At 48.9% G+C, this 24,105-nt stretch overlaps 1 protein-coding gene across 6 annotated transcripts in view; it reads left to right on the forward strand.

Annotated features, from left to right (window-relative positions):
- Nucleotides 1–24,105, forward strand: part of LOC115087492 (PC-esterase domain-containing protein 1A-like) — a 123,900-nt gene that overhangs the window by 65,286 nt on the left and 34,509 nt on the right. The window lies entirely within an intron of this gene.

Genomic DNA, 24,105 nt, shown 5'->3' on the forward strand with positions numbered 1-24,105 from the left:
TCTTGAGTATATATGTTTAGAACTTTAAGCCTATCTCCATATGCTTTAGAACGAAGACCAATGACCATTTTATTGGCCACCCTCTGGACTGACTCCATCCTGTTTATATCCTTTTAAAGGTGCGGTTTATAGAATTGTACACTATTCCAAGAGAAGTCTCACCAGGAACCTGTACCAGGGGCAATATCACCTCCCTCGACCTATATGGGGCAATATCACCTCCCTTTTTTCCTGCTGACCAATCTTCTCCCTATGCAGCCAGGCTCTTCCTTTGTGCTTAGAAAAAATTCACCTCTAATTCTGTACCTTTCCCTTGTGTTTTTGCATCTTAATTGCATTACTCTACATTTTTTATCATTAAATCTTAGCTACTAGACCTTAGACCATTCCTCGAGTTTCACTAGAGCCTCCTCGTTTTCCACTTCTTCCTGGCTGTCCATCCTGTTATAGATTTTGGCATCATTGGCAAAAAGGCAAACCTTTCCCGACAACCCTTATGTTATGTCTCTTACAAAAATGTTGAAAAGAACTGGTCCAAGGACTTGATCCCTGAGGGACACCACTAATAACAACCCCCTCTTCAGAGAGAACTCCATTTACCACTACCTTTGTTGCCTCCCAGTCAGTCACTCTAGGATCCTTAACAAGGGTGCACAATTTATAAATCATCTGTGTGGACCTGTGTCAAAGGCCTTGCTGAAATCAAAGTACACTATGTCTAGTGCTCTCCCTTGATCCAGCTCTCTGTTCACCCAATCAAAGAAATTGATCAGATTCGTCTGACAAGATTTACCTCTGGTAAAACAATGCTACCTCAGATCTTGGAATCCATTGGATTCCAGAAATTGCACTGTTTTAATAGTGATGCCATTAGTTAGCTCACCACAGAGGTCAGTCTATCTGGCCTGTAGTTCCCAGCCTCTTCCTTACTTCCACTTTTATGATAGGAATGATATCTTCCTTTTTTTCAGACCTTCGGAACAAGTCCAGACTTTTTTTTTCTTTTTTTTAAAAGAGCATTGAAAATTCCTTGCAGTTCTGCTAGCTGAATACCTCTAAGTTCCCTTAGTACCCTCGGACATATCACATCCAGCCCCAATGTCTTATCTACTTTAAGTTTAGTTAGCTCCTCATGTACACTCTGGTCTGAAATTTTTATTTGTGTTGGTTTTATGTGGTTCTGCTCCAGCACCTTCCATAGTGAATACAGAACTGAAATATTTGTTAGCAATTTTGCTTTTTCCTCATCAGCTCTATATATTCCTCCCCTTCACCTTTGAGACTGAGAGTGCCACTTTTGCTCTTCCATCTTTAAAAAAAAAAAAAAAAAAAAAAAAAAAAAAGTCTTGTCCCCTGTTTTACCATATTTGCTATTTTTTCTTTTATTTGAATTTTCGCATTCCTGACATCCAGCTTCTCTTTAATTTTTCCAGATATTGTTGCTGGTCTTGCTCTTTCTGCAATCTCTTGTACTTCATGAATGCTAACCTTTTCTCTCTTACCTTTTCAGCTACTTCTTTAGAAAACCATAATGGTCTCCTTTTTCTCTTCCCTTTATTTACTTTCCTAACAAAAAAGATTAATTGCCCTTATATCTCCCTTTTAGTTTTGCACACTGCCCTTCTACTTCCCCTAGATTTTTCCATCCAGCTTATGACTTCTTGAGGTACTCTCCCATTTTGAGAGAGTTAGTTTTCCTGACGTCTAGGACCTTCGCCTTAGAATGAACCTTCATCTCTTGCATTCTAATATTGAACCACACCATCCAGTGGTCACTGGTTCTCAGATCATCAATTTCAGCATCAGAAATACTGTACCCATTGGTAAGAACCAGGTCCAGTATTGCCCCCTCATATATAGGTTCATTACCAGTTGACAGAACAGTAGTTCTCACAAGACAAGCAGGATGATGACATATGGGTGACATCAACAGGATGGAGCCCAATCACGGAACTTTGACTGGCACCTACTGGGCATTCCCAGCACAGCACCAACCCTGCATTCAGCAGGGGGTCCCCCTTCTGTCCTCTTTTTTTTTTTTTTTTTTTTTTTTCTTTCTGCGCAGCAGTAGCCACGCAGTTTAAGGAACTCTCTTGAGATTCCTGACAGGAATTTTCCTCACGGAACTTTCAAAATTTTCAGAAATATTTACCCCATAGGGGTCCCCCTATCAATATTTATACTCTGCGGTCGAAAGATAAGGCTTTATTCTAATTGCGGTCGATTCCCGTCGAGTTATTCCTTCGGGGCCTACTGGCCATCGACCGCACCGCGGCTACATTTTTCTCACAGGACAAGCAGGATGGTAGTCCTCACAAATGGGTGACGTCAGTGGACGGAGCCCTGACACGGAAAACTTTTCTGTCAAAATTTCTAGAAAACTTTGACGCTGGCACACTGAGTGCACTGAGCATGCTCAGCATGCAGTTATCCCTGTGTCCACATGTATCTCCCTTCAGTCTTCTTTTTTCCACACTGCAGTTAGCATTGCAGTCAGGAGCTCTGTGAGAAACTCTCACAACTTTTCCTCACTTGAAGTTTTACTTCACAAATAATTTTTCCCTACACGGGTCTCCTTTCGCGTACATTTATTTGACGCTCGGTGAGTACTTTGCCCTGGTTTCGGTCGGTTCCTGTCACCTCACTAACGGTTTCCCAGGCCTACCAACCGAATTGCGGCCTTCGCTTTCCCTATGTGTTTAGCCCCACAAAGCCTGCGCGTGTCCACCTGCGATCCTCCACCTGGTTATTAGGGCTAGTGGGATAGGGACATCTACGGTTACCGTTGCCGCCAGGGCCGCTGTCGAATCCAGGCCTCCATCGATTCCCTCGGTACCTTAATAGCGGTTGATGCCCCCATTGATACTGTCGGTGCCTCCATCCTTGCTGTCCTGCCGCCATCGATTGCACCCCCACCCCCGTCGATCCCCGCATCGATTCTGTCAGTGCCGTCTATGTTTACATCCATGACACTGATCTCTCCATGAATTCCATCGATGCCCACATCGGTGCCATTGATGCCATCGATGCCTGGATCCATGCCATCGATGCCCAGGCTGATGCCATCGAGGGCAGTGTTGAATCTGTCCATTTCACTGAAGCCCACATCGTTTCTATTGTGCCATCTATTTCACCGATGATATCGATGACCTCTGCGAATTGTCAATGCTGCCATCGATCCCAACAATGCCGGTATCGATTTAGCCGATGCCATAGATGACTTCAATGCCACATCAATTCCATCGATACCTACACAGATACCATCGGTGCTTCCGCCAATGTTATCGGTGCTCCGCCAGTGCCATCGATGCTTTCATCGATGTTTTTGACGTTACCCTCAAGGCCGCCTTCAATGCCGCCATCGATACCATCAATAATACCGTAGCACCTAAACGCAATGCCCTCAACTAAACAAAATGCTCCATACTTTGGGTTCCCTGTACGTACCAGGATCAGCCCAGACTGCTGGGTTATGCCTCCCCCCCCAGCAGATGGAGTCAGAGAAAAGCTGAAAAGCACCCCCTAGACATACTGGTGTGCCACCTGCGATCCCTCAGTATATCTCTGACTCCAGCAGATTGAGAGACATAACCTGCGGTCCTGATCCTTTCTAAATTTGTTTGGTTATTCAGGTTTGGCTGACCTTCGACTAGACCAATTTATTTTATTTTAAGGTAGTTAGATCAGTAGTTTCGTTCACTTTATTTTACTGGCGCTGGGTGAGTTTCTGAGGCAGGCTTGGCAGGGCAGTGCCCTAATGCCTAGCTCCCGGAGATAGGAATCCCTTGGTGACCAGGGGGAGTATTCACCGGTAGGCCGGTCACTCTCCCCCCTGTATCTATATTCCAGGGGTGTTTTTCATCTCTGAAGGGGGCTCAAGTAATACAGGCAGCAGGGATCTGATTTCCCTTAAAATAAATAAATAAATAAATAAAATAAAATAAAAAAAATAATAATAATAAAAATAAAATAAAATAGATAAATATATAAATATAGAATATTTAAAAAGAAGGCATAACAGAAAGTCCTGTTGGTGGCAGGCTGTTTGATCATTTCTTTGGCCCCGGCCTGCCACGCTAGGGTCCCAGGACTCCGGAGGGGGTGGCCTGGTCACCCGGTGCGTTTTTAATTCATTCAGTCCCAGCATTGCTATTTTCGCCCACTTATCTGCCTGAGCAGCTCCGGAGCTGCTATGCCATGAGCTTTGGCCTGCGGGGAGTCGGGGGCGCGGCTCTCTCGGGAGGGTCTCTGCTCCCGTTGTGTTCCTGAGGGTGAGGGACCCTCTCGGAGGCTGAGTGCTGCCCGTGGGTCCCCCCCCTTTTGCAGCCGCGCGAACTGAGGAGAGTGCAGTCAACTCGCAGGCAGAGACTGGCCCCGTCCCCACTCGAAGAGGGAGCGGCGGCCATCTTGCCCACGCCGTGCAGTGACGATGCAGACTCGGACGGAGGGGAGTTCCCGCTTGATTCTCCTCCGGCCCACAGCCAGTTAGTGATGTCATGGCGCATAACCCCCCCTCCCCCCCCCCCCCAGGCCCGTGGGAGCAGTTTTAAAAAGGCAAGTTCCTTTTTCTTCGAGATTTGTTCTACTTATGCATCAGGCATTTCTAGAGGCAAAGGCTGGCTGGGAAGATGCAGGTTCCTCTCCCCTTAAGATCCCCAAGTCCGCTACAGGTGCTGGGAATTCAGGGATATGTTGTCCCCGGCCACAAGTAGATCAGGGGGAGACGGGGCCGGCTGTCCCACTACCAGACCCCTTGATTTCGGATGTGGGGGGTGATTTAGAGGGCAATGTTACGTTGAGGGGGATGACCCCCAGATCCTCCGTTTATTTGATAAGGACGAGTTGGATCTCTTAATCCCACAGGTGTTGAAAGAGCTTGAGATTCCGGCACCCCCGCTGGAAACAGATTCTTCCCCGGGGGATTTTGTTTTGGCGGGAATTAAGGGATCCCCACAAACCTTCCCATTTCATCCAAAATTGTTTCAGATAGTATCTAGGGAATGGGATTTTCCAGAGGCGTCACTAAGGGTTAGCAGGGCTATGGAGAAGTTGTACCTCCTCCCAGCAGAGACCTTAGAGCTTCTCAAGCTACCCAAAGTGGACTCGGCAGTCACGGCCGTCATTAAACATACTACCATTTCCGTGATGGGGGGGGGGGGGGTGCAGTGCTTAAGGATCTCCAGGATCGGAAGCTGGAGGTTTGGTGAAGCGCATTTTTGAGATGTCTGCTCTGTGTTCGGGCTGCGGTCTGCAGCGGTCTCATGCAGAGGGCTACGCTTCGCAATTACTTACGGCCCAGGATCTACCGCCTGAAGAGGCGGAGCAGGTGAACCGCATGGAATCTGCAGTCGCCTATACCGCATACGCCCTATATGATCTCCTCCGGACTTCCGCTCACACCATATCCTCGGCGGTATCCGCAAGGCGCCTGCTATGGCTTTGACACTGGTCTCGAGATGCTTCCTCCAAGTCCCGGTTAGGTTCCTTCCCCTTTAAGGGGAAATGGTTGTTCGGAGACGAGCTGGAGCAGCTCATTAAGAACTTGGGGGACAATAAGGTTTACAAGCTGCCCGAAGACAAACCCAAGCAGTTTCGTACTTTTGGGAATTTCAGAGGCCGTTTTCGTGGTCAACGACTATTCCATGCGGGGAGGGGTGTTTCTTCCGCACAGAGACAACAGGCGTCTCGGTCACAAACTTGGACGCACTCCTTTCGTAGCAGAAGGCCTTTACCTCCAATAAGACTGCACAATGAAGCAGCGCCATCCCATTCCTCCGTTCCATTAATCGGGGGGTCGCCTGTCCCTGTTTCGGGAGGAATGGGTCAAGATAACATCGGACCAGTGGGTCCTCGACTTTATAAGTCACAGTTACGCTTTGGATTTTGCTCACCCTCTCCGAGATCTGTTTCTTGTGTCTCCCTGCGGTCCTCCGGCAAAGCAGCAAGTTATCGCGCAGACAGACCGTTTACGGGCGCTGGGGGCCGTGGTCCCAGTTCCACCTGCCAAGCATCGGACCAGTCGGTATTCCATTTACTTCGTGGTTCCAAAGAAGGAAGAAACGTTCAGACCAATCTTGGACTTGAAACGGGTCAACAGAGCCTTGTGCGTTCCGCACTTTCGCATGGAGACACTGAGGTCTGTTATTGCGGCCGTCCACAAGGGAGAATTTTTGGCTTCTTTGGATCTAACCGAGGTGTATTGCCACATTGGAATACAGGAGCGTCAGAGATTTCTGAGGTTCATGGTTCTGGGGGACCATTACCAGTTTTGCACCCTGCCGTTCGGTTTGGCGACAGCCCCCAGAACTTTCACCAAGGTGTATTGGTGGTGGTCGCGGCTTCTCTTCGCCGCCAAGAGATACTAGTGCATCCCTATCTGGACGATTGGCTCATACGGACCAAGTCGGAAGCTCTGTGCAAGCTAGCGGTTCAGTCAGTGTTGGAGCAGCTGCAGGCACTAGGTTGGGTAATCAACTTCACAAAGAGCCATCTAGCCCCAACTCAGCAACTGGAGTTTCTGGGAGCACGGTTCGATACCTCGGTGGGCAAAGTTTTCCTTCCTCGCCAACAGATGGTTAATTTAATGGCTCAAATGCGGAACCTCTTGGAGCTGCCATTGCCTATGGCCTGGGATTATTTACAGGTCATTGGGCATATGGCTTCTACTCTGGAAATGGTCCCTTGGGCTTTTGCTCATATGCGCCCTTTGCAGGGGGCGCTGCTGTCCCGCTGGGATCCAAAGTCAGAAGACTACAACATGCTATTGCCCTTGTCGGAGCCGGCATGGTCCAGCCTCAGTTGGTGGTTGATACTGGACCATCTCCTTCAGGGGGTGGACTTGGAACCTCCACCTTGGATTATTGTTACGACAGGTGCCAGTCTATCTGGGTGGGGGGCGGTATATCATTCCTGAGCAGTGCAGGGACGATGGTCCCCTTGACAGGCCACATGGTCCATCAGTCGCTTGGAGACCGGCTGGCCTTGTGTCAACTCCTCCCGATGGTGCACCGTCAGGCGGTACGAATTCTATCGGACAACGCAACCACCATGGCATATATAAACCGGCGAGGAGGCACAAGAAGTCGCCCGGTGGCGGCCGAAGTGACTTTGTTGATGGACTAGGTGGAACGCAATCTGACCCGCATCGCGGCCTCCCACATCGCAGGTGTGGATAATGTTCACGCAGATTTTCTCAGTCGACAAGACCTGGATCCAGGAGAGTGGGAGCTGTCGGCCGAGGCGATGCATCTCAAAGCACAACGTTGGGGAACCCCGCGCTTGGACTTAATGGCGACTCGGCTAAACGCCAAAGTGGCTCGTTTCTTCAGTCGAAGGAGGGAACGCGGATTGGAAGGGATGGATGCGCTGGTACTTCTGTGGCCTCCATGCATTCTCCTTTATGTGTTTCCCCCGTGGCCCCTAGTAGGAAAGGTTTTAAGACGCATAGAATCCCACCGGGGTCTGGTAATTCGAGTGGCCAAGAAGGCCGTGGTTTGCCGATCTGGTCAACCTGGCGGTAGACGGTCCATTGCGTCTCGGCCATCTCCGAATCTTCTGTGTCAGGGCCCAGTATCTTTCCATCTGGCGGATCACTTTTGTCTAGTGGCTTGGCGTAGGAGCGGAGACAGCTGAGAAAGGAAGGTTATCCAGAAGTGGTGGCTTCCACCTTCCTTAGGGCATGCAAGACCTCGACGTCTCTCGCCTATGCTAGAGTTTGGAAGGTATTTGACTCCTGGTGCAGTAGATTAAAGCTGTCTCCACGGAAGGCCTCATTGGGGCATATCCTCGTGTTTTTACAGGACGGTTTGAAGATGGGATTAGCTTACAGTTCGCTTCGTGTGCAGGTAGCGGCCCTGGGCTGTCTGAGGAGCAGGATTGATGGTGGTTCTCTTGCCTGCCATCTGGATGTTGTTCGTTGTTTACGCGGGGTTAGGAATTTGCATTCCCCGGTGAGGGCTCCGTGTCCATCCTGGAGCTTAAATTTGGTTCTTCATGCTCTCTGCACTTCACCTTTTGAACCTATCAAGAGGGCCACTTTGAAGGATTTAAGTCTCAAGACAGTATTTCTAGTGGCTATCTCGTCAGCGTGTCGCGTTTCGGAACTTCAGGCATTGTTGTGCAGGGAGCCGTTTTTGCGTATTTCTGATTCCGGGGTATCCCTACGCACGGTACCTTCTTTCTTGCCTAAGGTGGTTTCGGCCTTCCACGTCAATCAGGCGGTGGAATTACCTGCCTTTTCTGAGGAGGATATCCGATCTTCTCAAGGTCTGGATCTGAGGCATTTGGATGTCCGGGCACTTCTGCGGTACTTGGAGGTGACTAATGATTTTCGACGGTCGGATCATCTATTTGTTTTGTGGAATAGTCCCAAGAAGGGTCTTCAGGCTTCCAAGTCTACTGCCGCCTGCTGGTTGAAAAGTGCGATTGCTTCCGCATACATTGGATGCGGACGGCCTGTACCGGATGGGCTTAAGGCTCACTCTCTTCATTCTCAGGCGGCATCATGGGCTGAAACTAAGTTTGTGAATTCTCAAGAGATTTGCAGGGCGGCCACTTGGAAGTCCTTACACACATTAGCTAGACATTATCGATTGGATGTTCATGATCTGTAGGCGGATTCTTTCGGTAGCAGTGTGATTCGAGCGGGACTCTCTGGGTCCCACACCATTTAAGGCGGCTCGGGTACATCCCAGCAGTCTGGACTGATCCTGTTACGTACAGGGAAAGGAAAATTAGTTTCTTACCTGATTAATTTTCGTTCCTGTAGTACCTAGGATCAGTCCAGACACCCGCCCAAGTCTGTTTATTACTGGAGAGTCTTTCTGTTCCTTTGTGTCCTTACAGTTCCTGCAGCTGCAGAATATCGGTATACATGTTGATGTGTAGTTTCAGGCAAGCTTTACAGGGTTTTCTATGATCATATAGGAAGACAGGTTTGTTTGTGTCTTCAAAGCAATATACCAACATGGTCTAGTCACTGGTTGAGTTAAGTGTTTACTATTCAGCAGCAGTGGATGATTATTTGTTTCATTCTGCTTTGATATTCTATATACTGAGGGATTGTAGGTGGCACACCAGTATTTCTAGGGGGTGCTTTTCTCTGACTCCATCTGTTGGAGGGGAGGCATAACCCAGCAGTCTGGACTGATCCTAGGTACTACAGGAACGAAAATTAACAGGTAAGAAACTAATTTTCCTTTCTTTACCAAAGCCCCATATCATCCTAGGGCACTAGACAGTGCAAGGAGCAGTGCAGGCTTGCCTACAGTCTGTCACCACTCGCCATCCAAGTCAGCGAGGGCATCCACCTCAGCGCTGGGGAAAGATCGGGCCGAGCACCGTGGCAATCATAGTCACCAGCACGGTGACTGTCCGCAACCGACGCAATCCAGGATATCTGTGCTACCTTACTCGGTGCTGGAGAATGACCGGGCCAGCTCCGAGGTATACCTATTCCGCACTGGCATCATTGTACATTGAGCCAGTTGCGAAGCGGGCCCGGATTAATGAGTCTTGTGCTCCTCTGCTCCCGAGGCGTCGAGGCGTTCCCCACCAACACCGGTGCCGGGTTCTGAGCCACCACAAAATAATGTGCACGCGCCGGACACGCCTAGCCTGTCTCCTCTGTAGCTGCGCTACCATACCAGATTAGAGTTGAGTTGGACGTTACGTCCTTCAGGCTGTCCTCGACGCATCCCGAAACCCACAGAGCCATCGAGATTCACCGACTTGTCCTTCTGCGATCCACCATTGAGGATGGTAAATTCACTAATCCCGCTTCAGCGACAATCCCATTGTAACCCAGTCACTAAATCGGGCCACATGGCTTCGTAAGGTTCTAGATCGTGTTATCTTCCAAGAACTGTTAGTGTTACATATCGCTGTTGCTGGCTATGATTGACACAACATCAAGAGAATCTCTCTACCAATAATTGGGATTACATCGAGACATCCTCCCATTTTCAGCACCTGGACTCCGCTCTTGATAATACTCTGGCTTCTGGATCCTAATTACGGTCCGAAGTCCCAGATACACCAGCTGGTCTGCTAGGCACAAAATCCAGCAGACACTGCCTCACTTGCAAGCCCACCTCGAGACCTGGCGACAGCTCACGACGTTTTCTTGCACAGCAGACAGAGATGCGGGTAACACTTTTACCGCTCATGCTCCTGTGGGAGACTAGCTCATATCTAGATTACATCAGCTCCGCCAGTTGGACACCTGGTCTCCCAACTTTGCCGGATATCAGAGCAGCCGCCCCACTTAGTACCAGGGTTCAGGGTACAGTCCCCCGGATGCTACAAGGTGCGGGGAGTGGGAGGAGTTTTTAATCTCACTATTCTTTCTTTCAACAGAAAGCAGATGCTCTCCGCCCACTCTGGACTTCAGAAATGTCAACTTTCTTCAAAAGGGACAGGTAAAATGGTGTCTCTCGTTCCCATGCTTCCCTTACCGCGGTAAGTGGGTTGCCTCTCTTCTCTAGTCTTTCTATGTATTTCATAGTGAGTCAACAACATTCCAATCCCAAATTTTGCCGGGTGCACTAGCTTCGGCAACTTGGTATTTCACCAAACTCACTAGCAGTGACTGCTGTTTCTCTACGGAGTAAAACATCATTCACGCTTTCCTTGCAATCATAACTGTCTAACAGTAGTCAATCCAAGCAAGGGACTCTATCTTCTCCATGACTCACTATAAATCTTCTACCTGGGATTGCGGTTTAACTACCATAAATCCCATATGGAACAGTTCTGGGCACTACAGTCTTAATGAACTTCCTGCCCCCAACCGCGCAGACATACTGAAAATTTCCTACACATCTCTGCGCGCATGCAAATAACCTCAGCTCCTCATTCTTTCATGGATGGGCCACAGGGTGTTTTCACTATCCACCTACTCATCTGCCCAGAATGGCTATGAGTCAGATTCAGTGGAAATTTCAATTATCAGTGGCTCTAAGCTGTTCAACTGCTTTCGTCTCTGATCCATATTACCGATCTAGAACCAAATCTTCAGATGGTTCTAGTCACGGTCGCATTTACTTAGGGTTGAAGAGTTCGAATTCACATCGTCACAACCCAATATGCGACTATTCCGCTCCATACAGAGTTTCACATCAACTTCCTGGAGTTTCCAGCCATGCGTTATGCCTTTTATGCTTAAAATACTGTCTCTGCAACAAACCTTTGTGCATACAGACAGCATAGTGGCAATGTGGTATTCCAATACACAACCACGCATAACCTCTTAGCTGCTCTGCCAGGAGCTTTTGGCCCTTGCACACTCCATGCATTCCCAGGCCACAATTTAAGAAATCATTAAAAACATATTTATTTCAAATAGCATTTAACATCCATCCACAACACACTACCTCAAATAATCAACACTCAGTAACCTAACAACCCCTTCCCTACTCCCAATGCTTAACATCTTTCATGTTTCCACCTTATGCGTCCCCTTCTTCCTATTACATTTTTTCCCACCTTTCCCTTCCACAAAATGTATTACGGCCCAGCTCCAGCTTTGATTATTTAATTAGATTTTTGTTACCATGAGGTATATACTAGTTTCTGTATTTTAATTTTATTTTTATCTTTAATTTTTAATTCTATTTTATTTTATTTTATTTTCATTTTACTATGTAAACAGTTTTGACAAAAACCTTGTTTTGAAAAACGGTATATAAATACTTTTAAATAAATAAATCTAACCGACTTGCTGAATGCACTAGCAGACCTTATTCATAGATATTTCCATCCTCTCGAATGGTCTCAGACTACAGGTGTAGCGAGCAAAAACCTTTAGCGCTAAGGTCAACTGACCTTGTCCTCTGTGTCCGAACCGAACCTTACGGGGGACAGATTCTACTCCCTACACATATCTCAGAATGCGTTCCCATGGGCGCCTTTGCTCGTTCTACAACAAAGGCCTCTTATATGTGTCTTTTTCAACGCCTCTCATATATAAAACTCTCATTAGGCTGCAGCAGGATGAGGTTCACTGTTTCTCAGACCCACGTCCTAACCGCAACAAGTATGCTTTTCCCATACTTCTCTACCTATAACACCAGTAACCAATTCACCTTCTCACAGGTCAGTCTCATATCACGGACTCACTGATGTTCTCAGGTACTGGTAGCGTCACAGCAACCTTCCACACATAAATCTTCCCATTCCAAATGGCATGATTTACCACATGGCACATACAAAAGGATATTACCCCCTTTTTTTTCTACACCACTCTTTTTTTTTTTTTTTTTTTTCTTACTCCCTCTGATTTTGCTCTCCGCACATCCTCCACATGGGTGCACCTCAGTTCCAATTTGGCGTACCTCTTGGGAGTAGGGATGCCCGATTAACGGTTCATCCCCTTCTGAGTCAGCTTACCATGGGTTATCCACTGATTAAGCCGCCTCTATTTTCACTGGTTACAAAATGGGGCCTACATTTAGTTCTTACAAGACTCCTACGTACCCCGTTCAAGCCTTTACATTCCTCTCACTTACAGTTCTGGCATGGGAACTTCTTTCCCTCGTAGTCATCACTTCTGCCAAACAGGGTCAGTGAGTTACACACCGTGTAACATACTCACCCGACCCTGCTTTCCTCCGTGACCGATTGGTCCTACGTAATCACCCTCATGTCCTTCTTAAGGTAGACGGAGCCTCTCACCTTACTCAGCATATACTCTGCCCAACACAGCATATACTCTGCCCAACACCTCTCTCTCACCAGGGTAAGAGGGTTTTCCACTCCTTGGGACTGTAAGAGTGCACTTGCATTCTATCTAGACCGCACTACACTCCATAGGAATTACACCTAACTCTTTCCTTCTTGGCAAAAGACAAGCTGCGAGTTCCAGTGGGCAAACAGACTTTTTCCTTCTGCTTGGCGGACTATATCTCCTTTTGCTACCAGCAAGCAGGCATTCCGCTACAAGGCCGTGTGCAAACACACTCTGTTAGGGCCATGGCAACTTCAGTAGCTTACCTTCGGTCGGTGCCACTTGTTAATATTTGTAAGGCCGCAATCTGGAGTTCTCTCTATACCTTCGCAGCCCATTATTGCCTAAATATAGCTGGCAGACAAGATTTCATCTTCGGCCAATCTGTTCTACGCAACTTCTCTTCAGTTTAACTACCCAACATCCTTCACCAACCCCTGTTGTCGTGCCTGCTGTACAGCTGGCTGCATTTGGTGCATTGCTTGGGCATCCTCAACTCGATACTCACTCATATGTGAGCACTACCATCCTGTTTGTCCTGTGAGAAAGCAGAGTTGCTTACCTGTAACAGGTGTTCTCACAGGACAGCAGAATTTTAGTCCTCCTGAAACCCACCCGCCGCCCCGCAGAGTTGGGTCTATATGTTCTATTGTTTTATTTTTCACTCACACTTTTTGCTACACACAAGACTGAAGGGAGACACCTGTGGACACAGGGATAATGCATGCTCAGTGCACTCAGTGTGCCAGTGTCAGTCAAAGTTTTCTAGAAACTTTGACAGAAAAAGTTTTCCGTGTCAGGGCTCCATCCACTGACATGACCCTTGTGTGAGGACTGATATCCTGCTGTCCTGTAAGAACACCTGTTACAGGTAAGCAATTCTGCTTTGTCGAAGTCATGGCATCGGATTTTCGTCGGGGCCCCAACTGTACTTGGACAATGTCCATCACTGACCCGCATAGGGTCTGTGTTTGGGGTCCGACCATGATGTCCAAACTTGCACCAAATGTGCCTAAATGACATCAAAGGGCCGCAAGGCTCGTTTAGAGAAAATGGACTTTCTCTTTCAGCTAAAAAAAACCCCAGCTCCATCGATAGCTTCGACCTCGTCCGAACTGGTATCATCGACCTCTCGCCAGCATCGGGACACCGCTGCTGCCTGACAGGTATCAACAAATTCCAAGGGTGTTGATTCCCTCCTTGCCGCCTCAAGAAGAGGACCGAGGAGATCACCATGAAAAACGTTGACACAGTCATCGCAAGGCTCAGTCCGCCAATGCAGGCAAGCCCTTGTCATCGACAGAGCCACCGACAAAGAAGCCCCGTCCAGAAAAGGCCCCATCCTCTTCTGTGACCGGGTCACCGAGGCGTTCCCCCACCTTCAGAGGTGCTGGGATCCGCGATTCCACCTTCACCGGTGGACCCTCCAGCTACGCCAGTGCTGCCTCCTACTCCGGAGCCGGGCTTCCACGCCCCAGGCTTCAGCGAGGAATTGGATCGGATGATCCAAGAGGCCATCGGTAAAGCACTTCAGGGCTTCCAACCTCCGACTCCAGTACCGGTGCCTGAGCCGGTCACCGATCCAATTCCCGTAGCGCTCGCACTGCTACTGGGTAGACTGGATGCATTGATCTGTGCCCTTCCATTGCTGGAACCGAGAGCACCAGTGGTTCCAGTACCTTCCACACTGATTCCATTATCTTCGGATGAAGAGGAAACACAGATACCCATTCCACCGTCTGGGATCTTACTCATCAATCGATGTAACTGGTCCCTTCGGTGCCTTTGATGCCTCCATCGATGCCATCAGTGCCACCTCCAATGCCACCTGGTCCTTTGAGATTAACACCATTCATCCCTTCTGGGGATCCTATGGGAGCTGGTGATCAGCCTTATGACTCTTGGACTGATGATACTTCCCAGGATACCGATGATCTCCCTTCAGAGCCCTCGCCCCCAGATGAAAGACGACGTTCTCCACCAGAAGATCTGTCTTTTATTAATTTCATCAAGGAAATGTCTGAAACCATTCCTTTTCAACTTCAGACAGAAGAGGACTCTAGGCACAAGATGCTGGAAGTACTCCAATTTCTTGATGCTCCTAAGGAAATCATGTCTATATCTATTCATGCAATCCTGCTTGATCTCCTAAAGAGAAACTGGGAGCACCCATATTCAGTTCCACCTGTCAACCGTAAGATAGATGCCACTTATCTAGTACATTCAGCTCCTGGGTTTCAGAAGTCACAGCTGGATCATCACTCTGTGGTTGTCCAATCAGCCCAAAAGAAGGCACGATGTTCAAAACCTCATTCCTCCATACCTCCAGGGAAGGAACAAAAATCCCTGGATGTTTTTGGCAGACGTGTCTTCCATGGCTAAATGCTCATATCTCGCATTGCCTCTTACCAGTTATACATCACCCAGTATAACAGAGACCTTTTTAAGAGGATCCAGGATTTTTCTTATTCTTTACCAGAACTCCTCCAGAGTCAACTTCATACTCTGGCTCAAAAAGGCCTGGTTGCTGGAAAACATGAGGTCTGTGCTGCGTATGATATCTTTGACACTGCCTCTAGAGTGTCTGCAGAGGGGATTAGTGCAAGGAGATGGACCTGGCTCAAATCCTCAGACTTAAGACCAGAAGTGCAAGACAGGTTAGCTGATCTGCCCTGTGTAGGCGATAATCTCTTCGGTGAAAAGATCAGAGAGACTATAGTGCAGCTGAAGGACCATCATGTCATTGTACCAGCTTTCTTCTGTGCTGTCTGAGTTTCCATCCGCCCTAAAGAGAACTTTCAGGCATGACTCTAAGCGGCTGGCCTATAAGCCAAGAAAATTTTATCCTCCGGCTTCTAGAGGGCATCCTTCCAGACCTTTCCAAAAAGGTCAGCCCAGACAGTCTCGGCCTCAAAAGTCTCAGCCAGCCTCTCAACCTGGGCCAGCGTCAGGGTTTTGACTCCTTCCTAGAGTGTAAGCCAAACTCCTCTTCATCCATACCGGTCGGCAGTCGGCTCTGCCACGTCAACAATGTTTGGCATACAGTACCACAGACCAGTGGGATCTTGCGGTAGTCACTCAGGGTTACCACCTAAATTTCCTGACTGTTCCAGCGGACTCCCCACCTCGGCTGACGTGGGGGACATCCGTCCACTCTCCTTGTTCAAACAGGAGGTCTCAATACTCCTCAAATCCTGAGCAATAGAACCAGTGCCCCTCTCCCAGCAGGGGCAAGGGTTCTACTCCCGATATTTTCTCATACCAAAAAAGTCAGGTGGGTGTACGTCCGATACTGGACCTTCGCGCCCTAAACAAATTTTTGCAGAGAGAAAAGTTCAAAATGGTAACCTTGGGCTTTCTAATTCCTCTTCTACAAAGAGGAGATTGGCTTTGCTCTTTAGATCTCCAAGATGCTTACACACACATCTCCATTACTCCTCCTCATCGCAAGTACTTGCGATTCCTGGTCAGCCCTCGTCACTTCTAGTACCGTGTACTATCATTCGGCCTAGCGTCCACTCCACAAGTATTCACCAAGTGCCTGGTGGTGGTCGAAACCTTCCTCAGAAATCAGGGTTTGCATGTCTACCCTTATCTCGACGATTGGTTGATAAGGGCTCCAACTCAGCAGGATGCATTAGCCTCCCTGCATCTCACTATCCATACCCTGATCTCCTTAGGGTTGCTAATCAACTATCCCAAATCCAAGATAGTTCTATCCCAAACCTTTCCTTCATAGGGGCCGACCTAAACACAATACAGGCAAAAGTATTCCTCCCCCAGGATCGTGCTTTCACCATAGCCTCTCTGGCGTATCACATACAGACTCTAGTAGCTTCAACTGCTCGTCACTTCCTCATACTGCTGGGTCACATGGCGTCCTCGGTGCATGTCACTCCCATGGCTCGCCTTGCCATGAGTCATGCAGTGGACCCTAAAAGCCCAGTGGATTCAAGCTTGTCAGCCAATGTCCAGCATTATCCAGGTTACCAAACAGCACCGTCTGTCACTAGCCTGGTGGATGCACCACTCCAATCTCATTCAAGGCCTTACATTTCAGGCTCCAGAACTTCAAATTATCTTAACAGACGCATCCATCCTAGGGTGGGGTACACATGTAGGCGACCTGCAGACTCGGGGAATCTGGTCTCCAGGGGAAGCCAAACACCAGATAAATTTCCTGGAGCTACAGGCAATCAGATATGCCCTCAAGGCCTTTCAGGACTGCATATCAGACAAAGCCATCCTGATTCAAACCGACAATCAGGTTGCGATGTGGTACATCAACAAACAAGGGGGAACGGGCTCCTACCTCCTGTGTCCGGAAGCTGCACAGATATGGGCATGGCCCCTTTCCTGCTCGATGTACCTCAAAGCAACCTACCTGCCGGGAGTGGACAATCTTTTGGCAGACAAGCTGAGTCGCACTTTCCATCTGCATGAGTGGTCTCTCAACCCCACGGTAGCGGACTCGATATTCCAGCATTGGGGCTACCCTTGCATAGACCTCTTTGCATCTGTCCACAACCATAAAGTAGACAACTTCTCTCTTTCGCAGTCACCACTCGCAACCAAGAGATGCCTTCGCCCTCTCCTGGGCCAGCGGTCTCCTTTATAAGTACCCTCCACTTCCTCTCATTTCAAAGACTCTCGTGAAGCTATGGAAGGACAGGGGCTTAATGATTCTGATAGCTCCCCACTGGCCACACTAGGTGTGGTTTCCAATCCTCCAGGACATATCAGTATGCTGGCACATTCCCCTGGGGAAGGATCCTCTTCTGATAACTCAGAACGACGGGTACCTGCGCCACCCCAACCTCCAGGCTCTGTCTCTGACGGCCTGGATGTTGAAAGGTTAATACTCTAACCTCTTAACCTTTCAGAGTCTGTATCCAGAATCCTGGTGGCTTCACGAAAGCCTTAAATGAGAAGGTCTTATCGCTCTAAATGGAAGAGGTTTATGGTCTGGTGCACTTCCATGTCCGTGGACCCCTTCACTTGTTCCACTGCGAGGTTCCTGGACTAACTCTGGCACCTGTCAAAGTTAGGCGTGAAAACTTCCTCTATCAACGTGCATGTCAGTGCAGTGTCTGCGTACCATATGGCGTATAGGGAATGTCTCCATTTCAACGCAACACTTAGTATCATGCTTCATGAGAGGCTTGCTCTATTTAAAACCTCCACTGCGCCCTCCGGCCCCTGCTTGGGACCTTAACGTGGTTTTGGGATGGCTCATGAAATCTCCATTTGAGCCTCTCCACTCCTGTGATCTCCGCTAGCTCATCTGGAAGGTAGTCTTTCTTCTCGCGATCACATCCGCTTGCAGAGTTAGTGAATTACAGGCATTAGTTACCTACCCGCCTTACACTAAAATTCTGCATGACAGGGTAGTGCTCCGTACTCACCCTAAATTTTTACCAAATGTAGTATTGGAATTTCACATTAATCAATCCATTATCCTACCTTCCTTAGACTGCAAGCGTGCTCTAGCCTTCTATCTAGAACGCACATCAGCCCACAGGAAATCCACTCAATTGTTTTCTTCGATACCATCAAACTTGGAAATTCTGTGGGAAAGCAGACCCTCTCCTCCTGGTTGGCGGACTGTATCTCTTTTTGCTACCAGCAAGCAGGTATTTCACTCCAAGACCGTGTGAAAGCACACACTATCAGGGCCATGACGACATCAGTAGCACACCTCTGTTCGGTGCCGCTTCCTGACAAATGTAAGGCTGCTACCTGGAGTTCTCTCCATACATTCGCAGCCCATTATTGCTTAGATAAGGCTGGCAGACAAGATTCCATCTTCGGCCAGTCTGTTCTACGCAACTTATTTTCAGTTTAACTTACCAATATCCTTCCACCTACCCGTTAGGGTTCAGGATGCCCTCCTATCCAAATTCCACCCCTGTTGTGCCTGTTGCACGTCTTTGGGTGCATTTGGTGTTCTGCACGGGCTTCCTTAGCTCGGTACTCACCCATATGTGAGGACTACCATCCTGCTTGTCCTGTGAGAAAGAAGAGTTGCTTACCTGTAACAGGTGTTCTCACAGGACAGCACGATGCTAGTCCTCATGAAACCCGCCCACCACCCCGCGGTGTTGGGTTCGTTTACGTTTCTTTTATGTTTTTTTGCACGTACCTTTGCTATATTACGAGACTGAAGGGGGACCCCTGCTGGATGCAGGGTTGGTGCTGTGCTGGGCATGCCCAGTAGGTGCCAGTCAAAGTTCTAGAAACTTTGACAAGTGTTCCGTGATTGGGCTCCATCCTGATGATGTCACCCATATATGAGGACTAACATCCTGCTGTCCTGTGAGAACACCTGTTACAGGTAAGCAACTCTGCTTTCTTGCAGAGATTACAGGATCTTCCAGATTCTAGAAGATACAACATCTGGATGTCCCAGTCAATATCTGTAAGATTAAAATCCCCTAACAGCAGGAGAGGACTGAAAAGCTCATCTGCATATGCTACCCAGCAGCCCTGAGGAGAGGCAATAATAAAATGAGGCAATAAAGGCACTGTTAGCTTCTTGTATCAAAACTCAAATTTTTTTCTCATTTTCTGTGATATAGTAGATGGCGTCTTTTGTGTAATTGCTACTTATGCTTTAAGCAATTGTGCATGTGTATATATATATTTTAACTTTTATTCTCCTAGGACGAGCAGGATGGTAGTCCTCACACATGGGTGACATCCATCAGATGGAACCCCACACAGAACTTTTGATCTCAAAGATTCTAGAACTCTCAAACATGCCCTATTGAGCATGTCATCACCCTGCCCCCTAGGCGGAGTCCCTCAGTCTCTTTTCTGCAGAGCCGTTGTTGAGGAAGCCATGTGCTCACAGTATTCAGCCTTGCTCTCTTCTCACAGTTTTTGTAAGTGATTTTTTTTCTAGAGCTGCAGCTGTTGCTTCAAGGTAGTTTTATTCTTCTCCTTTTCCTTTTCGTTCCAATTGTCTGCCGGCCGCATGGTGGGTTTTCCCCTGTGCAGCCTGATAGTCTTAGTATTTAAAAAAGAAAAAAACTGCTACTGCAGTCTTGTATCTGTGTCCTCTCCTTGCTCTGCCTCTTTTTCTCCCTTTCCCCAGTGCTGACAGGACTGACTTACACAGTCCATTGGTTATCCATGTAGGCCGTTGAGCCTGGGGACTCGCCTGAGTTGTTCCCAGGCTGGAGTTCCATGTCATTTTACTGATCGATAGTCATCGATGGATTCGGACGTTGCAGGGATCGAGGACCATGCCGCTCTATGGGGAGGAGAGTTCCTCCTCCCCACATCCCAAGCATCTAGTCTCCATGGGCGGGAGCCCTGGAAGATGTAGCCTCCCCTCCTACTTGCCAGTCTTGGCAGTGCAGTCTCCTTTGGAGAGAGGGTGAGCAGGAGCCTGGGCTAGCAGCTTGCTGCTGCACATCAGTGCTATGCCAAGTAACGATTGCCCATGCACAGCTGTGACCAGCACACCGTTCATCTGATGCATCGATGTCAGGGACTAGACCCACCATTGTGCACCATGGGCACCCTTGACTTCATCGAGGTGAGTGACCATCTACGATGCCGTAGAGGTCTTCTGTATCGGTGGCAGTGGAGTCTCGCTGCACTGACTTGGATGCTGAGGTGGCGGAGTAGCAGAGCAAACAAATTCTATTGATTGAGGCCGCGCTGCCCTCGAGGCCATCAACCACCGGGGCTCTTGGAAGCCCTCCTGTGGCCCTGCAGCCCTTGAATGGCATGAGTTTTTTGGCCCGATAAGCTCTATGCTGTCCCTTCATGGGCTATGGAGCCTTAGTGCTTCCGAGACCACCAAGCTCGCTGCATCGATGCTCTCGGACAAATAAGTGAACTGAGGGGAACAGTCGATGGCGCTGGCTATCATTGGTTCCTTGGGCATCTGTGATCTGTGTATGGGCTGCAGATCCTCTCCCTGCAGGCGCTCATGACCTCCTTGGTACCACCGGTACATCGATATCTTCAGCACCGGAGTTTCCATAGGGGCTACCAGGCAGTCTGTGTTCATGGGCACCTGTGGCGTTATATGTCATCGAACCTATTATGTGTCTGGTCAAGCACCATTGAAGCCTTGGGTGCAGAGTCGCTGGGTGCCTTTGTTGTGGCTTTGTGCTGGTGAGTCCATGGGTCCTATGGGCACTGTCACCGCTCTAGGCACCAGTGGCTGCAGTCTGAGGTTGTAGGTTATGACCACAGGATCCCATGGGCACCTTTGGTCACCAGGGACTTTGCTGCTGCTGTTCTCTGAGGGAATTGAAGGTGAGCCATTCCCAAAGCAGTTCGAAGGCCCGCTTCTCGCAACGTTATCAGGTACTGGAGGGTGTGATGCCATAGACCACCATACCTTATCCAGACTACCACTGCTTTTGGGGTCACCATCATCACACTGTTCTTCACTACGCTGGAGTTACTGTGACGTGGGTACGCAAAATGCATGGTCTGGAAAGGCTAGGCATCTTCTCAAAGTGCCTCAGGCAGTGGCAGATGGCGTTCTCCTTGTCTGTGCAGTCCTCAGCCATACCAGGGTTCTGTCATTGTCCTGTCATAGTCTCAGCCTCCTCGTTAGTTCTGCATTGTACATTGCTGAGGAGCATTGGCGAGGGAGGCATCATCACACACTCTGTACTTTGTTGAGGGGCAGCATGCAGCCACAGACTGTGGCACATGTGTGCTGTCCTCGCTGTGGCATGGGATTCCGCCCAGCATGGTGCATGGGATCATAGGTGTGCCGACATCCGTAGGCTGGGATACCAATGCATGAGTACCTCTCAGCATGCTTTTACAGCAGAGGGCTCGTTCCTCTGGTTGCTCTGTCACCTGGGCATGTCTGTGTGTGTGTGTGTTTTTCCTTCCGGGCGGACACAATAGGTTGTGTTCCATAGCCACAAGACTGACCTAGGACTGTGTTCCTGGTCAGACCTTGAGGAGAGTAGACATCAGGAGAGTGGTTTGGGACTCCTCTCCTCCTTCAGCAGACGAATGTCTTTCGACCTCCCCTGAGGCTCCGGCCTTGGCAGGGTTTTCTCTGAATGGGGGCCTCTATTCTTGAATTGGCGAGTTTCCTTGGAGACCAGGGCCGGGGATCGGCAGTGGCACTCGGACTGTTTTTTTCGCTGGGATCCTTCCGTGGATTACGGTGGTGACCTCCCCATCTGAGGCTGCCTGCCTGTGGTAGGTTGGTTGTTGGTTGTATCGGCACCTCAGCAGTCAGCAATTGTGCCTCAACTCTCCTCTGGGGAGGTTGAAAGGTCTTTCGGGATCGGGGGGCCCCAATCCCATTGCTTCTTTCTCCTCTCTGGAACGTCTAATTGCTCATCCTTTTGAGGGGTGTCCCTGGAGAAGGGATGGCTCTGCTCTGGCTGGCATTCACTTTGTGTCTCCAGCCCTGAGAACTGGTTGAGTAGTGGCACTCTTCCTCGGTTGCTGTATTCTCGAGGGAGCCCATCCAGTATTGCTCCCCAGTGACCCTCCAGGGCATCCCCTATCTAGGAGTCTATCTGCTGGTCTCTGTGGGTGTCTCTTCTTAGGGACTGTTGTTGCCAGCCATTCTTGTCTGCGGGACCCTCCTCTGTGATGAGTTCTAGTCCATCAAATGGGCGCGCATGCTTTCCACCTTTTCACTATGTCCATGGCTAGGAAGTTGGGGCCAAGTTACCCCGCAACAGAGGTGCTGCTCTTGCTCGTGGTAGCATGCAAGCTATTCTTCACCTTTTTTGGGATCACCCTGTCTGCAGACAGTGGAGAACCTGGGTCATGTAACGATTGCTGGACTACGTACATCGGGGGGGGGCGGCTGTATGCATTTATGGCTGGGGTAGTGAACATCAGCCGGGTGCTTGGCAGTCTATTCCGAGATCACCTTGGTGCACTTTGGGTTTCTGGCCCAGTAATGAAACCCTGTTCTACCGGGGTTTGCACATGTGACTCCCCAGCTTCCCATCTCCTAGTGGAGTTTTCGGGGATTCTCCCCTGGGGCATTTGCTCTGTTTCCGCTGTTCCAAGCGGGCTGAGGACTCTATCTCCTTGGGTAACTCCCTGCTGTATTTGGCAGTGAGTTCGCTTGGGGTTCATAGACATCCTGGTGACTTGTGCTTGCCCCGGCAGTCTGCCTCCTTGTGTTCTTCGCTCCTTCCAACTTCTGATTGGATTGTCAGGGGGAGGGGAGGACAAGCTAAAGCACTTGTGGTATATCTTCTGTATACCTGCAGGGCAGGATACACCATGTTTCTCCATATATTTTCACCATGCTCTGGCCAATACTGCCTTTAGCTTTTCTCATTTTTCTAGGCCTCCCCCTGTGCTATCCTGTGCCAGGATAGATTAACTTATTCTTGACAGGTGCTCTTGGGTGAGCTTCAGGCCTTTTTCATCTCCCTGCTTGGGAGTTTTTGAGCTACAGGTCTGTTTCAGGGATGCCTTTCATCCCCTGAAATCTTTGACACTGTCCTGCATGGTCAGCTAGGTCTGATGTTCAGCACACAGTTTGTCCCAGGCTCTGCCGTGGTTCGCTACTTGTTCTTCCAAGCATTGCTTGGGTTTCTTCTGCCCATTATGCTTACCAGCCAAACCTGGAAACTCTTCTGCAGAGTTCCGTGCCGGGCGCCATTCGATGATGTCACGCATCGAATGGAGCCCTGCTGACCTAGGAGAACACCTGTCACAGGTAAGCAACTCTGCTTTCTCTAAGCAAGTAATGTTTTGGTTCCAATTCCTGGATCCAGCTTCTGGTCCATGGGCCTGTTTAGTCTGTGGATGCTGCAGAGGGACAAGCATTCAAAGCCCCTGAGAGAGGGGAAGTAGTCCTCGCAGAACAAGCCAAGAGTGGACTTGACAGTAGCCATGGTCTGGCCCTGTCAGCAAGACAGTTATTGCTAGGACGGCTTGGCTAAGAAAGGGAATAAAAACATGGGAAAAGATGGGCTTGGTCATGCACTACTTTAGCCCTGCTTTTGTGCTAGGAGTTGAGCCTGTGTTACATTATGTTCCTTCAGCAAGGCTACTTCCTGCTTTGATATTCTAACCACCCCAGTGACGTGAGGGGAGCTTCCGGGATCCCCTTGTTAAATGTATTTTATGAAAACTGTGTGTGGCACTGAGTTGGAGCAGTGCTGGCAAGAGCTCCTTGATAAGTTGGTAGCTCATAGCTGCTTAAGCTTATCTCCATTGTTCATCTTGCCAGTTGCCGATTTGCTTTCTGTAAATTGCAAATACCTTTTTTTTTAGGAGGGGGGGGGGGGGAGGGAGAGAGTGGGGTTAGTACCAAGCACCTACTTTGCCTATTCTTGTTTTGTTGTTTTCTTCTGTGTATTTTGTTGTAAAGAACAATAAATAGAGTGCATGTTAATAGCTCTTTATAAATTTAGAAC

The sequence above is a fragment of the Rhinatrema bivittatum genome, chromosome 1, assembly GCF_901001135.1.
Source record: "Rhinatrema bivittatum chromosome 1, aRhiBiv1.1, whole genome shotgun sequence".
NCBI classification, from domain to species: Eukaryota; Metazoa; Chordata; class Amphibia; order Gymnophiona; family Rhinatrematidae; genus Rhinatrema; species Rhinatrema bivittatum.